The 14936-nt window shown below is 42.2% G+C and overlaps 1 protein-coding gene across 2 annotated transcripts in view; it reads left to right on the forward strand.

The window, feature by feature from the left end:
- trabd2b (TraB domain containing 2B) overlaps positions 1 to 14936 on the forward strand; it is a 228874-nt gene that overhangs the window by 126052 nt on the left and 87886 nt on the right. The gene's annotated exons all lie outside the window — the stretch shown is intronic.

Consider the following 14936-nt stretch of genomic DNA (forward strand, 5'->3'; position numbering starts at 1 on the left):
TCGCTCACTTTTCACTGGTTTAGATCTGTTATATTTGGTACCTGTTATGTTTCAGGAGGAGTTGACGGCACCGAACCACAAGGGGACGGTATAGCTCTATGTATTTTATTATATATATATTCACTATATATATAATAAACAATAATCTAAATTAATTAACACGGGAACGGTGTGTGACTAAGTGTATGAATGATTAGCTGTTGAGTATTACCCTAATTGTTGAGTGAGGAAGCAGAGAAGTCCAAAGGGGCGAGGCAGGGCGAGGTCCGTGATCCAAGCGGGAGGTCCGTGGGGCTGAGAGAGGCGTCAAGAGGTCCGTGTCCAAAGCGGGGGTCGAGGATCGCGGGAGGCAGTCCAAAGTCCACAGGGAAGTCGAGGCACACAGCTCGATACAGGAAACATGGGAAGCACTGCGGGAAGACACAAGGGAGATCAGACACGGGAACTGGGAAGACACGGCGATAGAGCAAGTACTCGGGAGGGAAGCCAGACACGAGATGATTACTACGTAACAGATGATTACGTTCTGGCACGGATACCAGGTTGAGCAGGCTTCTTGAAGGCAGGACCTCTCATTAGCGCCAGGTGCGTAGATTGCCGGTGAATGATTGCAGCTGCCGGCTGCCACAGAGCAAACACACGCCCGGCGCGCCCCTGGAAGTGCTCCCGAAGGCGCAACCAGCAGCGGGCAAATACGAGGGCACATTGGAATGCACCCGGGCCGTGACAGTATCCTTGCGACTTCTAACAATGCAAATGTAAAAACATTAAGTACAATGAAAAATGAGAATCAGCACCTCCAAGTCCGAGTCCATGGATCTCGCCCGGAAAAGGGTGGAGTGCCATCTGCGGGTTGGGGAGGAGACCCTGCCCCAAGTGGAGGAGTTCAAGTACCTCGGAGTCTAGTTCACGAGTGAGGGAAGAGTGGATCGTGAGATCGACAGGCGGATCGGTGCAGCGTCTTCAGTAATGCGGACGCTGTATCGATCCGTTGTGGTGAAGAAGGAGCTGAGCCGGAAGGCAAAGCTCTCAATTTACCGGTCGATCTACGTTCCCAGCCTCACCTATGGTCATGAGTTTTGGGTTATAACGGAAAGGACAAGATCACGGGTACAAGCGGCCGAAATGAGTTTCCTCCGCCGGGTGGCGGGGCTCTCCCTTAGAGATAGGGTGAGAAGCTCTGTCATCCGGGAGGAGCTCAAAGTAAAGCCGCTGCTCCTCCACATCGAGAGGAGCCAGATGAGGTGGTTCGGGCATCTGGTCAGGATGCCACCCGAACGCCTCCCTAGGGAGGTGTTTAGGGCACGTCTGACCTGTAGGAGGCCACGGGGAAGACCCAGGACACGTTGGGAAGACTATGTCTCACGGCTGGCCTGGGAACGCCTCGGGATCCCCCGGGAAGAGCTGGAAGAAGTGGCTGGGGAGAGGGAAGTCTGGGCTTCCTTGCTTAGGCTGCTGCCCCCGCGACCCGACCTCGGATAAGCGGAAGAAGATGGATGGATGGATGGATGGACAATAAAAAGCTGTACTGTATTGTAGTAAAAATCCCATTTAAGATCAGAATAAGCTTTATTGGCCAAGTGTGTTTAACACACAAGGAGTTTGACTTGGTAAATGTGTGCTAGTTTCGAGGTGGGTGGCGACAGGCATCTATACACGCAAAGCTTATTTCTTCAAAAGGAGATTTAATTGGAATTCGTTGGACGGAACTTTGCAGGACATGGCGTGCGTATCAATACAATTACGCGAGACCCGGGAACGTGCACCACTGCCATGTGTTCAGTCACCTGCGCCCTCTAACCACTCCGCCTTCTCACGTTTCAGCCGCACCTCTGATATGTGGGCTTTGCAAGGGGACAAATCATTCTTTGGGAATTTCTTAAGCCATAATTCCCGGCAAAGCTGAACGGAGATAAGAGAGGAGAGTGAGCGGGCCAGAGAGCGAGAGAGAGGAATGTCTTTAACATATGTTGATGTTTCTGGTGGATCCTTCCTCATCTGGTTTGGATAGTATCACACACAGCATGATGGAATCATGGGAGACCAATAAAGAAGGACGGAATTCAAATGAGAAAATAAGCATTGTAAAATGTGTTAGGATTAGTAGAGGCTGTGATTTTAGTGATGCTCTTTGAGAAAGAGATAAGGCTAAGGTGACCTGATCTTGAAAGGCCCTTAGCGATGTGGATTTGGGGCTACAGTAAACATTCAAACATGATAGTTATGGGCTCCTAAATGCCACATTTTGTGACTTTCAATCAATTTAATCTGCTATTGCACAAATGGGGGAGACGACAAGTAGAAAGGAGACCATTCCTATAAAGCAATGATTTTTTTCATGCTTTCTGGTCGACTCCCTACTGGTTTTGTATTCAATAGTTGTTTACAGTACATATGTTTCTCAGGTCAAGAGTCGAGGCAAAGGAAAATGTGACTGTTGAGCAAAATTTACACCAAATCATAATACATATACCGTATTTTCCGGACTATAAAGCGCACTTAAGATCCTTTCATTTTCTCAAAAATCTACAATGTGCCTAATGTACGGAATAATTCTGGTTGTGCTTACTGACCTCAAAGCAATTTTATTTGGTTCACAGTGTAATGATAAGTGTGACCAGTAGATGGCAGTCATACATAATATATATGTGTAGACTGCAATATGATGGCAGTAAACAATACCAAAACTTTAAATGTTTCATTGAGAATATAGAGCATTTCACACGACACTCAATAATCTGTCAAAATGTTTTTAGTGCGACTTCGGTAAGCTATGAAGCTTGATGGATTGTCGGCGTATTAAACATTCAAGTATTATTATGGTGTGTGTATAAGGACCGCAGAATGGCACCTATTAGCAGACATATTACCTGGCGTTTTCTTTCACAATATTATGCAAAACTAACTTTTCTTACCTTCTGGTACCTGCTGATGTGTATTTGGGATCTGCATAAGTCCTGAAAATGTGCGCATGTCCGCAATTGTAGTCCGTACTGCCGCCGTAGTCATAAGCTTCTTCTTTTTCTCTACCTTCTTATGTGGCATCCATCTTCCGCTGTTGCCATTTCTAATATAAAGTAGCGTAAAGTTGTTACTTATACTCTGTCAGTAGACTAGCTACCAAAGCGCTAAAACTTTAGTGTTTTTACATAATTCATCTACGGAACTTTAGTTATTAGAGGGTTCCGGTCGGACGTTTTTTCACGGGACACATTTCCGTTGTTGCATTATTGAGTCACGTATGCTCCATTATTGATTTAAGTAAAGTCTGAATGTCATTAAAACAGTTAGCTCCATCTTTTGACACTTCTTTCACTCCCGTCCTTGCACGCTACACCGCTACAACAAATATGACGGGGAGAAGACGCTGTTGAAGGTGAGCCACGTAAATAAGACCGCTCACAAAACAGCGCATCCTGAAGAGACGCTCAGAAAGCTACTTAAAGATAATCTGTAAAACATGCAACACTTTCACCAAAGAACCACCATTACATGTTATGTAGACCACAAGATAGTGTTTTAAAGTTAGAAAAAAAATCATAATATGAACCCTTTAATGCACCTTATAATTCGGTGCACCTTTTCTATGAAAATAGACCTGAATAGACCCGCTCATTGGCAGTGCGTGTTTTAATCCGGTGCGCCCTATGGTCCATAACATACAGTAATATAGACCACAAGGAAGTGTATTAAATGTATAATTAAATCATTACTGGTCCCCTTTAAGGTCTTCTTAAGCAATGTAATCAAATATTATCACATGTTGCAATTAGGGATGTAACGATATGAAAATGTCATCACGGTTATCGTGGCCTAAATTATCACGCTAATGTTATTATCACTATTTGGTTGAATGTGCTCAAAAAGTACTTATACACACACACTGAACTGTTTTGACCAAGATAGATATTTTTTTAAATAACTCAAATAAATGGACACACTGTTAGAAAACCCACTATTTTGCATGTTTTGTGTTTCTTATGATTAACTGATAGTTTAGTCTTAGTAATGTTGATGAGTAGTAGTTTTAATGGCTAAACTTTCATTCAACCATCCATCTTTTTCCGTTTATCCGCTTTCGGGTCACGGGGGCATCAGCTTACACAGAGAAGCCCAGGCCAGCCAGGAGACATGTCCTTGGTCTTCCCCGTGGCATCCTACAAGTCAGACGTGCCCTAAACACCTCCCAAGGGAGGTGTCCAGTGGGCATCCTGACCAGATGCCAAAACTACCTAATCTGGATCCACTCGATGTGGAGGAGCAGCGGCTTTACTTTGGCAGAGCTTCTCACCCTATCTCTAAGAGAGAGCCCCGCCACCCGACAGGAAACTCATTTTGTCCGCTTGAACCCGGGATCTGGTCCTTTCAGTCACAACCCAAAGCTAATGACCTTAGATGAGGATGGGAACGTAGATCGACCGGTAAATTGAGAGCTTTGCCTTCCGGCTCAGCTCCTTCTTTACCACAACAGATCGATACAGGGTATCTGCAGACGCGGCACCGTTCCCTCACTCGTGAACAAGACTCGAGGTACTTGAACTCCTTCACTTGGGGCAAGATCTCCTACCCAATTCCATGACCAGGACAAAAACCGCACTGCTCCTCCTGAATCCAAGGTTCAACTATCTGGCATAGTTTCCTCTCCAGTACACCTTCATAGACCTTACTGGGAAGACTGAGAAGTGTGATTCCACAATAGTTGAAACACACCCTCCGGTTCCCCTTCTTAAAGAGAGGAACCACCACCCCGGTCTGCCGATCCCGAGGCACCGCCCCCAATGTCCACGCAATCCTGCATAGTTTTGTCAACCAAGACTTCCCCACAGAATCTAGAGCCTTAAGTAATTCCGGGCGGATTTCATGCACCCTGTGGGGCCCTGTCACCGAGGAGCTTTTAAACTACCTTGGCAACCTCAGCCCCAGAAATAGGAGAGCCCACCGCGAGTCCCCAAGCACTGCTTTCTCATAGGAAAATGTGTAGGTGAGATTGAGGAGGTCTTCAAAATATTCCCTCAACCGATCTACAAAAGTACAACATCCTGAGTCGAAGTTAGCAGCACCCCATCTCCACCATCCACGGTGTTGACAGTGGACTGCTTCCCCCTCCTGACGCGGCCAATGGTGGTCCAAAATCACTTTGAATCTGTACGAAGCTTTTTTTCCATGGCTCTCCCGAACTCCTCCCATGTCCGAGTCTTTGCCTCCGTGACCGCACACCGCTTGGCTTGCCGGTACCATTCCGTTACCATTCCGCTGACTACGTAGTCCCATGAGCCAAAAGTACCCGATAGCTTGACGGCATCCAGATACCAGCGGGCTCTGGAATTACCGCCAGCATAGGCACTAACCACCTTGAGGCCAAAGCTCCCATCGGCTGCCTCGACAACAGATGTACGGAACATGGTCCACTCAGACTCAACATTGTGACATGTTCAAAGTTCAAAGTTCTTCTGGAGGTGGGAATTGAAACGCTCTCTGACGTGAGACTCTGCTAGACGTTCCCAGCAGAACTTCACAGTACGTTTGGGCCTGATAGGTCTGTCAGGTGCGTCAAAATGGGTCAGACTATATTCAGCCAGGACTTCACCTCGTGCACCAGCTCAGTCTCCTTCCCTCCACCGAGGTGACGTTCCACGTTCTAAGAGCTAGCTTCTGTAGCCGAGGATCGGACCGCCAAGGGCCTTGTCTTTGGCTTCCGCCCAGCTCACACTGCACCCGACCTTTATGCCCCCTCCTATGAGTGTTGAGCTCATTGGAGGTGGGACCCACATTTCCTTTTTGGGCTGTGCCCGTCCGGGCCCCATGGAGACAGGCCCGTCCACCAGGCGCTTGTCATCCAGCCCCACCTCTAGGCCTTGCTCCGTAGGGGGAGCCACGGGCAAGGGAAACCAGAGTCTTCGTGTTTTTCTTCTTCATAAAGTTCTTTGAGGTGCTCTTTGTCTGGTCCCTCTCCTAGGACCTGTTTGTCTTGGGAGACTCTACCAGAGGCCATAGAAGCCCCTGGACAACATAGCTCCAAGGATCATTGGGACACGCAAACTCCTCTATCAAGATAAGCTGGCAGCTCAGAAATGAGAGGCTAAGCTTTTGTTATTTTATATATTGGTTAGTACTGTAGCACTCTCTATCACGACGTGGACTATGGCGACGCAAATTATTGCGTGGGTTGCTTTCCCGGAATGCAAGTGAACCAGACAGGACAAAGCGTGCAAGTAAATACATGATTTAACTCTGACTATAACAAAAAGTGTAAACAAAAGGCGCGCACAAGGCGGAGAACAAACTTGGCTACGAACAAAACTGACACTTGGACAGAAACTATGGACATAAAACAAAACTTAGGTGGAATGGCATGAAGCATTAACTATGTCATGAAGTGAGCAGAGGTAACAGAGGCATACTTGCCAACCCTCCCGGATTTTCCGGGAGACTCCCGAAATTCAGCGACTCTCCCGAAAACCTCCCGGGACAAATTTTCTCCCGAAATTCAGGCGGAGCTGGAGGCCACGCCCCCTCGAGCTCCATGCGGACCTGAGTCCGCTTTCCTACAATATAAACAACGTGCCTGCCCAATCATAACTGTAGAATGATCGAGGGCGAGTTCTTGGTTTCTTATGTGGGTTTATTGTAAGCAGTTTCATTAACGTCCTCCCAGCGCGGTAACAACACACAACAACAGCAGTCACATTTTTGTCTACCGTAAAGCAGTTTGTCTGCCCTAAACAGCAATGTTGTGACACTCTTAAACAGGACAATACTGCCATCTAGTGCATTTGATGAAAGCACTTTAGTGCGTGCCACACAGCAATGCATCATCAGAGAGGGTGTTCAGCATGGTTAGAAAAATAGTGACAGAGAATAGAACAAGGATGGACAATTCAACCCTTAACTCAACAATGAGTAGATGAGTGTTATGTGTGTATATGTGTAAATAAATGAACACTGAAATTCAAGTATTTCTTATATATATATATATGTATATATATATATATATATATATGTATATGTATATATATATATATATATATATATATATATATATATATGAAATACTTGACTTGGTGAATTCTAGCTGTAAATATACTCATCCCCTCTTAACCACGCCCCTCGCCCCCGCCCCCGCCCCCCACCTCCCGAAATCGGAGGTCTCAAGGTTGGCAAGTATGAACAGAGGTATCATCAGATAACAGCGGTAATGTCGCCAGGCCGACTGCCTGGCAACTACCAGCTTAAATACTAAAGTCTCATCATTAGTGACAACAGGTGCGTGACTCAAAACACCAGCAGCAGGTGAAAATCATATGCCACCATGGCAACCAAAATAAGGGAGTGTAAACAGGAACTAAAAGCGACCAAAACCCAACAGAACATGACACTCTAAGTCTTATTCAAACGAAAATTGCGAAATATATAAAATCCAGTATTATTTATTATGTCTGACGGGCATAGTGGCGTTTAGTGGTCCTTGAACGCACCGTAAAAACGCTTCCTTCTCGAATAGAAGTGATTACAGTGTCAAAGAGAGCACAGCTTGTCGATTCAATGTGCACAATTGAATGTCTTAGTTACTCAGACAGTTATGTGTTTATATAAGTTTAGATTGGGGTATGTTGTTTCTTAATAGGGAAAAACGTGAATGTCTCTTCTTTTTATGTTCATGTTCTTTTCATGTTAGTGTTTAAGATATTTTTTCAATAATTTGAACTTATAATGTTAAAATTGGTAGTTTTACTGTGGTTATCATTAATATTGTTTATCGTTACCCCCTAGTTCCAATACAACATATTCTACTATCAAGCAAATCCTACTGTTTATAAAGACAAATAATTCTGTACGCAAGTCCAACATTTTTACCTTAAAATTTAAGCAAGCATTTTCTGTTAACTCTTGAGACACCTCATAAACACTTATACGATGTTGTATTATTTCCTCAGCAGAAATCCTTTTATAGGCACCACCAGCCCTGAGTTTGTGTGCTAGCTACACTTTCGACAGGTTATAAAAATGTCAATAAGTGTGGCAGCTCATGCACTCGCAAGGCTCTTTGGGGCCAGTTGTGGCAGTGCAACGAGTTGTAAACACCCACGGTAAAAAACACTGTGGACTTATTATCACCATATTAAAAACACTTTATTAACGTTTGTTAAGAGGTTGACAAGCTACTTGGTGTTGAGGTTTTAGCGGATGGAATCACATGGTTCTATGGCAGAGGTCGGCAACCCAAAATGTTGAAAGAGCCACATTGGACCGAAAATACAAAAAATAAATCTGTCTGGAGCCTCAAAAAATTAAAAGCCATATTACATACAGATAGCGTGTCATGAGATATAAATTGAAGTAAGAGGACTTAAAGGAAACTAAATGAGCTCAAATATAGCTACACATGAGGCATAATGATGCAATATGTACATATAGCTAGCCTAAATAGCATGTTAGCATCGATTAGCTTGCAGTCATGCAGTGACCAAATATGTCTGATTAGCACTCCACACAAATCAATAACATCAACAAAACTCACCTTTGTGCATTCGCGCACAACGTTAAACCTTTGATGGACAAAATGAGACAGAAAAAGAAGTGGCATAAAACACGTTCTAGAAAGTCGGAGAAAGTTATACATGTAAACAAACTATGGTGAGTTCAAGGACCGCCAAAATTAGTAGGACAAAATGGCTCTCGCCAAATACTCGAATCAGTGAAGCATGTTTAATATAAACAGTGTGCTTTATAACAATTAGGGAGGTTTGTGTCATGTTTGTCCTCCTACAGAAACCATATTAACACAAAAATTTTTTTTTTCCCCCCTCATCTTTTTCTATTTTTCATACATTTTTGAAAAAGCTCCAGAGAGCCACTAGGGCGGCGCTAGAGCCGCGGGTTGCCGACCCCCGTTCTATGGGGTCTGAGAAGGCTAAACTCAAAAGGTATTAGTTTATTATTAGTATTAGGTACAACTGTTTCAGTAGTCACGGAAAGATAAAAAAAAAACTAATAGGAAATAATAGAAACTTTATTAGTTCTAGGGTTAAAGTGTCACATCCATAAAAACTCTACTAACTGTCAGTTTTGAGAAAATTACGTAAACAAGTATTTACAGTAGTAGTTACCATCCCAAAGATGTAATTGAATAAGAAACAGGATTACTTCACCATAAATAAGACAAACACTTGGTTTGTAGACGCAGTTTACCAGTGGTGTGCCGTCAGGGCCAGCAAGGCCTAACATAACCAGAAATCATGATTGTAATTAAAGATAAAAGTATTTTTTTATTTACTTTCCCGAAATATCTAAAAGTATTCATATTCTCTTCATGTCATATTATGCTCTTTCCAGTGCTGTTGTTTTTAGGTTAGAGTTTGTATCCAATCAGAATTCAGCTAGCTTATGTTGCCATGCTGTACCAAATCTGCCCTGGGCCTTCAAAATCAACAATGCGGGCGTCTGTGCACTATAAGTGAACGGGCACATACAGTTGATAGATAAATGCGATAGCCAATCAGATCACGAGTTGTTGTCAGTAAGACCGTGATAATTACGCGTCCTGTGATTGGATACTCACTGGGACTGTAGCGGATGAATTTGAGAACACATAGAGTTGATAGACAGTCAAGATAGCCAATCAGATCACAAGTTGTTGACAGTAGCCTATCTAGGTAGCCTGATGTTAACGAGACTGTGATCGGATACTCACTTGAGTATCCATTCACAAGTTTCAATTTAGCAGGAAGCAGTGTTGCGCCGTAGCCATACCGGGATAGCAGAGAAGCAGAACAAAATGTGGCAGATATACATTTGAAAGGCCATTTTCAAGAAGGATATTTAAAGAGAAACTACATCTTGTTGTCAGGTGGTGTTTGTGACAAACCCCAAGATGCAGAGAAGGCAGGCTTGGTACAGGAAAACACAAATTCATGTCCAAAATAAATGTGAAACAGGAACCTGGAATAGCCAAACTGAAAACAGGAACCAGCAAACAGAACAACTGGAAACAGCTAATGGCTAACAGGATAACATGAAACAAGGAGCTAGGAGACAGCAAACTGTAAATAGCAATTAGGAACTAGCAAACAGGAACAGCTTACCGCAAACAAAGACATCGATAAGTGTCAGCGACATCAACAGGTAGTGATGACAATCACATCGACAAGGACAGGTAGACAATACTCCAGCACAGACTGGACGGCAAGGCAGGTTTAAATAGTAGCTGGCTGATTGACACCAGGTGTAGCCAGATGCCAATCAGCCGCAGCTGAGGGGAAGCAGCACTCAGGGAGAAAAGCAAGAAACAACCAAAATAAAAGCGCTGACAGGAAACAAAGACAAACACAGAGGGAAAAACTAAAACATAACCAAACTGTCAGGGACAAACCTGACACTTGTGAGACGATGTCGGCCAACCCTGGAAGCTAGCTCAGCTGTTCCGGCGATGAAATGGGGAAATGGCCGCCATTTCCACTCGAATCAACCGACTACGAGGGGTACCACTGGCTTATATGGGTGCTACAAATTATGTTTTTTCACGTTTAATATGTTTTTCGCAATTTCAATTTTGACAGTACCACAAAAGATATGTTTTAATTGCTGATGCGGGTTGATTGATTTTTAAATGTGCCAGAAAATAACCCGCTTTATACACTGTTGAGGTGATTCAATGACCAGTAGTGCATAAATGTGTTCCTGTATAGTATTTCTCAAGCAATGGTCATGTGGTGACATAAAATATGGTATTTTGAAGGGTAATCATTGAAGTCGGACATCACTGCACAAAACAGGAACTGAGGGAGTCCAAAACTAACTGAACATGACTAAACAAAACATGATCAGACAGAAGGCAACACATGATGTAAGTGTCTATATTAGTTATATTACACTACTATCAAAATGACTTTAAAAGTCTTTTATAAGTGTTATAATGAAGGCAACACATTATGTAAGTGTCTGTATTAGCTATATTAGCCTACTATCAAAGGCTGTCGCAAATCTTCGTTGACAGAAAAGTTGTATTTTAATTTTTATTCTACACATTTTTGCAACATTGGAAATCATTATTAAAATGGAGGCTTCCCACAGGATGAGATAACTTCTGGGAATTACTGGCTCAGAATGGTCAAAGGTATAGATGTGTGTGTCCAAGTTAGAGGAAATGGCAGGCTGCCTTCTTCTAATGGATTCATTACAATCTTTGCAAACTGGGTAACGTTTGCTGAGGTCTGGAACAACATGGCACACAAACAACTATGAGAAATGCAGACAATATTACATACAGATAATGTGTCATGAGACATGCAAATATAAATTAAATACACAGAGGACATAAGTAAAGGAAATTAAATGAGCTCAAATATACCTACAAACGAGGCATAATGATGCAATATGTACATACAGCTAGCCTAAATAGCATGTTAGCATCAATTAGCTTGCAGTCATGGATGGAACAAATATGCCTGATAAGCACACAATCATTAAAGCTCACCCTTGTGCATCCACGCACAGCATAAAACGTTTGGTGGACAAAATGAGACAAAGGAGTGGCCTAAAACACGTCTTTCTGTGGCAGCATCGGAGAAAGTTGTACATGTAAACAAACTACGACGAGTTCAAGGATCGCTGAAATTAGTAGGACAAAACGGTGAATCAGTGAAGCATGTATAACATAAACAGTGGGATTTCTCACAATTAGTAATGTTTGTTCTCCTACAGAAAACATATTAAAACAAAAAGTACATTTTTTCTCTTCGGCTTTTTCCATTTTCACACATCTCTGAAAGAGGTCCAGGGAGCCACTAAAGAACCGCACGCGGCTCTAGAGTACACAATGGAGGATAAATTGTGAAGACAACTTTAAGATGTTTGTGATTAAGTCTTCAAACTGTTGACAGATAAGAAATATGATAACCTTTTTTATTACCAGTTGTTTTTTCAATTTTTGAAGAAACACATACTATTTTTGTCTTAAGGATACTTGTTCAAAAACGTGTCTGGAAAACGGTCAGATCCTTGAACCAACACTTCATTAGAACTCTTTTGTTTGCATTGCAAATTAGTTTTTTTCCCTTGGACTCAGTCTGGGCCCCCTCTTGCGGATCCAGCCTTTGACTGATTTTTTTTTACTCTCCCCCTCCTTTCCCAATATCACCTTTTTCTCACCTTTTTTTAAGGAGCACTGTAAAAATGGCTGCGCTGTCGGCGGTCTTGTCTTGTTTCCCTGTAACGTATGTCTGCTCTTAGTGGGACTGTGCCGAAAATATACTTTTCAGTTCTTATGTGTCTTGTGCATGTTAAGAATTGACAATAAATCATCTTGAATCTTGAATCTTTTGGTTACTTTGGAAATGTCGTTCTTACTTTATGTTAATAAGGTGCATCTGTGCCCACTGTGATCCACTTCAAGTCAGTCATGTGTCACTTTGCCACCTTTAAGCTCTTGATCTCGACATAAAACAAAGATTAGCATGGTTTCCCTTCTCACACTCTGAAACTTTCCTGTCAGGGGACCAACTGTGAGCTTTTTTTTGTGCAGACACTTGATCATGTTTAATGTTTTCTGTGGCTGGCAGGAAAGCCGGGATGACTGGCACAGCAGTGGCCCTGCCAAGTCAAACTGTAGGGTTTATTTGTCGACAAGTTTGCATAGAGAGGGGGCAACACCCGGCCAGCTACCCCCCAGTCACTCATTTAATCAAAGACGAGAGCTTGGGGCATTGAGGCATAGACCATCATGAGCCTTAGAGGTGTGGAAAGAAAACGGAAGGAGAATAAAACGAGGCTTTTCTGCGGAAGCTAGAAGCAGCAGGCCTCTGCCACTGGGATTGTCCTGATGGTAATCCCTAGATTTCCTTCGCTAAAACAGGAGGTCCAGCAGGCACAGTGGTAGAAAGAACCCAACAAGACAACTCAGATTGGGGAGGGGCGATCTGCACCAGACTCGTGTATTAAGAGAGTATGGCCAACTCAGTATCAGACCATCTCCTTAATGATTGGTCAAAAGGCACTCAAGCGACTACAGGGCGCTATATTTGCTCCAAACTTTGAGCTATGCGTACACTGCACTTTGTCATCGAACATCTCATTTAATTGAAGAGGTTTTGTGCCGATAAACATGCATATCCATACACATCTGACATACTGTTTTTTTGTTATTGATATATTTTATGGATTTTTATGATTACAAACGTACAAGCAAATCAACAGTCAAATAATTATGGATTGTACATGGTAAAAATCAAGTGCAAAAATATATACATAATAGATGACTAGATGAGGCAATTCCTGAAGGAATTGAGTGTGAATGTTCCAATGCTGAAGTTGAACTGAAATCCTGGAATTATTTTTTTAGAATTGTTGAAGTAGAGCACACAATTCCCAAACAGGCTGAATATTTTGAAGTTGGAACAGTTTGGATCATATAAAAAATGTGGGAGTTGTGGAACTTTGAAAAATGTCCCAATTATTTCAATGGGAATTTCCCCAAAATTTTGGCATTTCGGGAAAAGCGGGATTTTTTTGAAAGTGGTAAAAAAAAAAAAAAGCTTAAATGGTCTGAATGAGTTGAAATGGTAGGTGGTGGAATTTTCCAAATTGGTTAAGAAATGTTGAAATAGTAACATGTTGAATTGAGAAATGGGATTATGGAATTCTTGGAATTTCGAGAAAACCGGGAATTTTTCCAGTTCAAAAATTGTTTTAGTTTTTTGTCCTGATTAAAAGGAATGTTTTGACGGTGGAACAGTTGAAATGCTTTGAAAAATGTGAAAGGACTGGTCGCCAGAAAAAAAAGTGGAAATAGGGCTTTGGAAAACCAGGAATACTGGAAAATCCTGGAATTTTTTTGAACTTGGAAAAATTATGGTTTAAATCTCCAATATGATGGAATGTGTTGAAGGTAGAATGGTTTGAATCGGTTGAAAAATGTGGAAATGGTGGAAGTTTAAAAAATGGCCAATTCATTTTGAATGGGAAAAATGCCCTGAAAAACCTGAAATTCTGGGAAACCTTGGAATTGTTGCAGTTTGTTAAGGAAAACCCCGCGATTCCCGAATAGGCTGGACAGTTTGATGTTGGAACAGTTTGAATCGGTTGAAAAATGTGGAAGGTAGAGCGCGCCAAAATCTGGAGGAGAAGAAGTTGAAGAAGTCTATTAGACAGTCCTCAATACGGGGGTAGAGCAGAATATTCATGAGGTCAGGAAAAAACACGGAGGCTATTTCATCCCTACAAGCCTGTTTGTTGTTTTCCATGTTGGAAAAACTAAGTTGGGTTGTCTTTTTTTGTTGATGGGCTCATATTGCCCACTCAATTTGAATCTGAAATATTTCCACAAAGGGACATTTGGCTCTGTAATCATATTTTTTTCCCTCCTAATTTTTGGTTCTTTGTGGAACTTTAAAGAGCAGGGAAACCTGCTTGTAGGGATGAAATAGCCTAAAAGAGCAGAGCTAATGCAACTAGCTGCCACTCCAGCAGTGCTATTTCTACATACAGCTACAAAAGTCAAACAAAAAAAACAAAACAAAACAAAAATTCACCAATAATATATATTGCGCACACACGATTGCACCATGCATAGACAAGCAACCAAACAAAAACATAATTTCAACACCCATATACACTGTGGTGGCCTCTGCGGTGTTCCACGCCATCGTCTGCTGGGTGCATGGCTAGAGACAGGAGCAGACCCAACAAAGCAACCAAGAGAGCCGACTCCACCCTCAATATATATATATATATATATATATATATATATATATATATATATATATATATATATACACACATACATACATACATACATACATACATATATATATATACACAATAATACATATATACATATATATACATATATATATATATAGCCAAGGTTTCTGTGGTTTATCCGTGATACAGTGTTCAATACCGGGGTAGAGCGGAATATACGTTAGGTCAGGAAAAAACAC

Source organism: Nerophis lumbriciformis, linkage group LG18, assembly GCF_033978685.3.
Source record: "Nerophis lumbriciformis linkage group LG18, RoL_Nlum_v2.1, whole genome shotgun sequence".
Lineage (NCBI taxonomy): Eukaryota > Metazoa > Chordata > Actinopteri > Syngnathiformes > Syngnathidae > Nerophis > Nerophis lumbriciformis.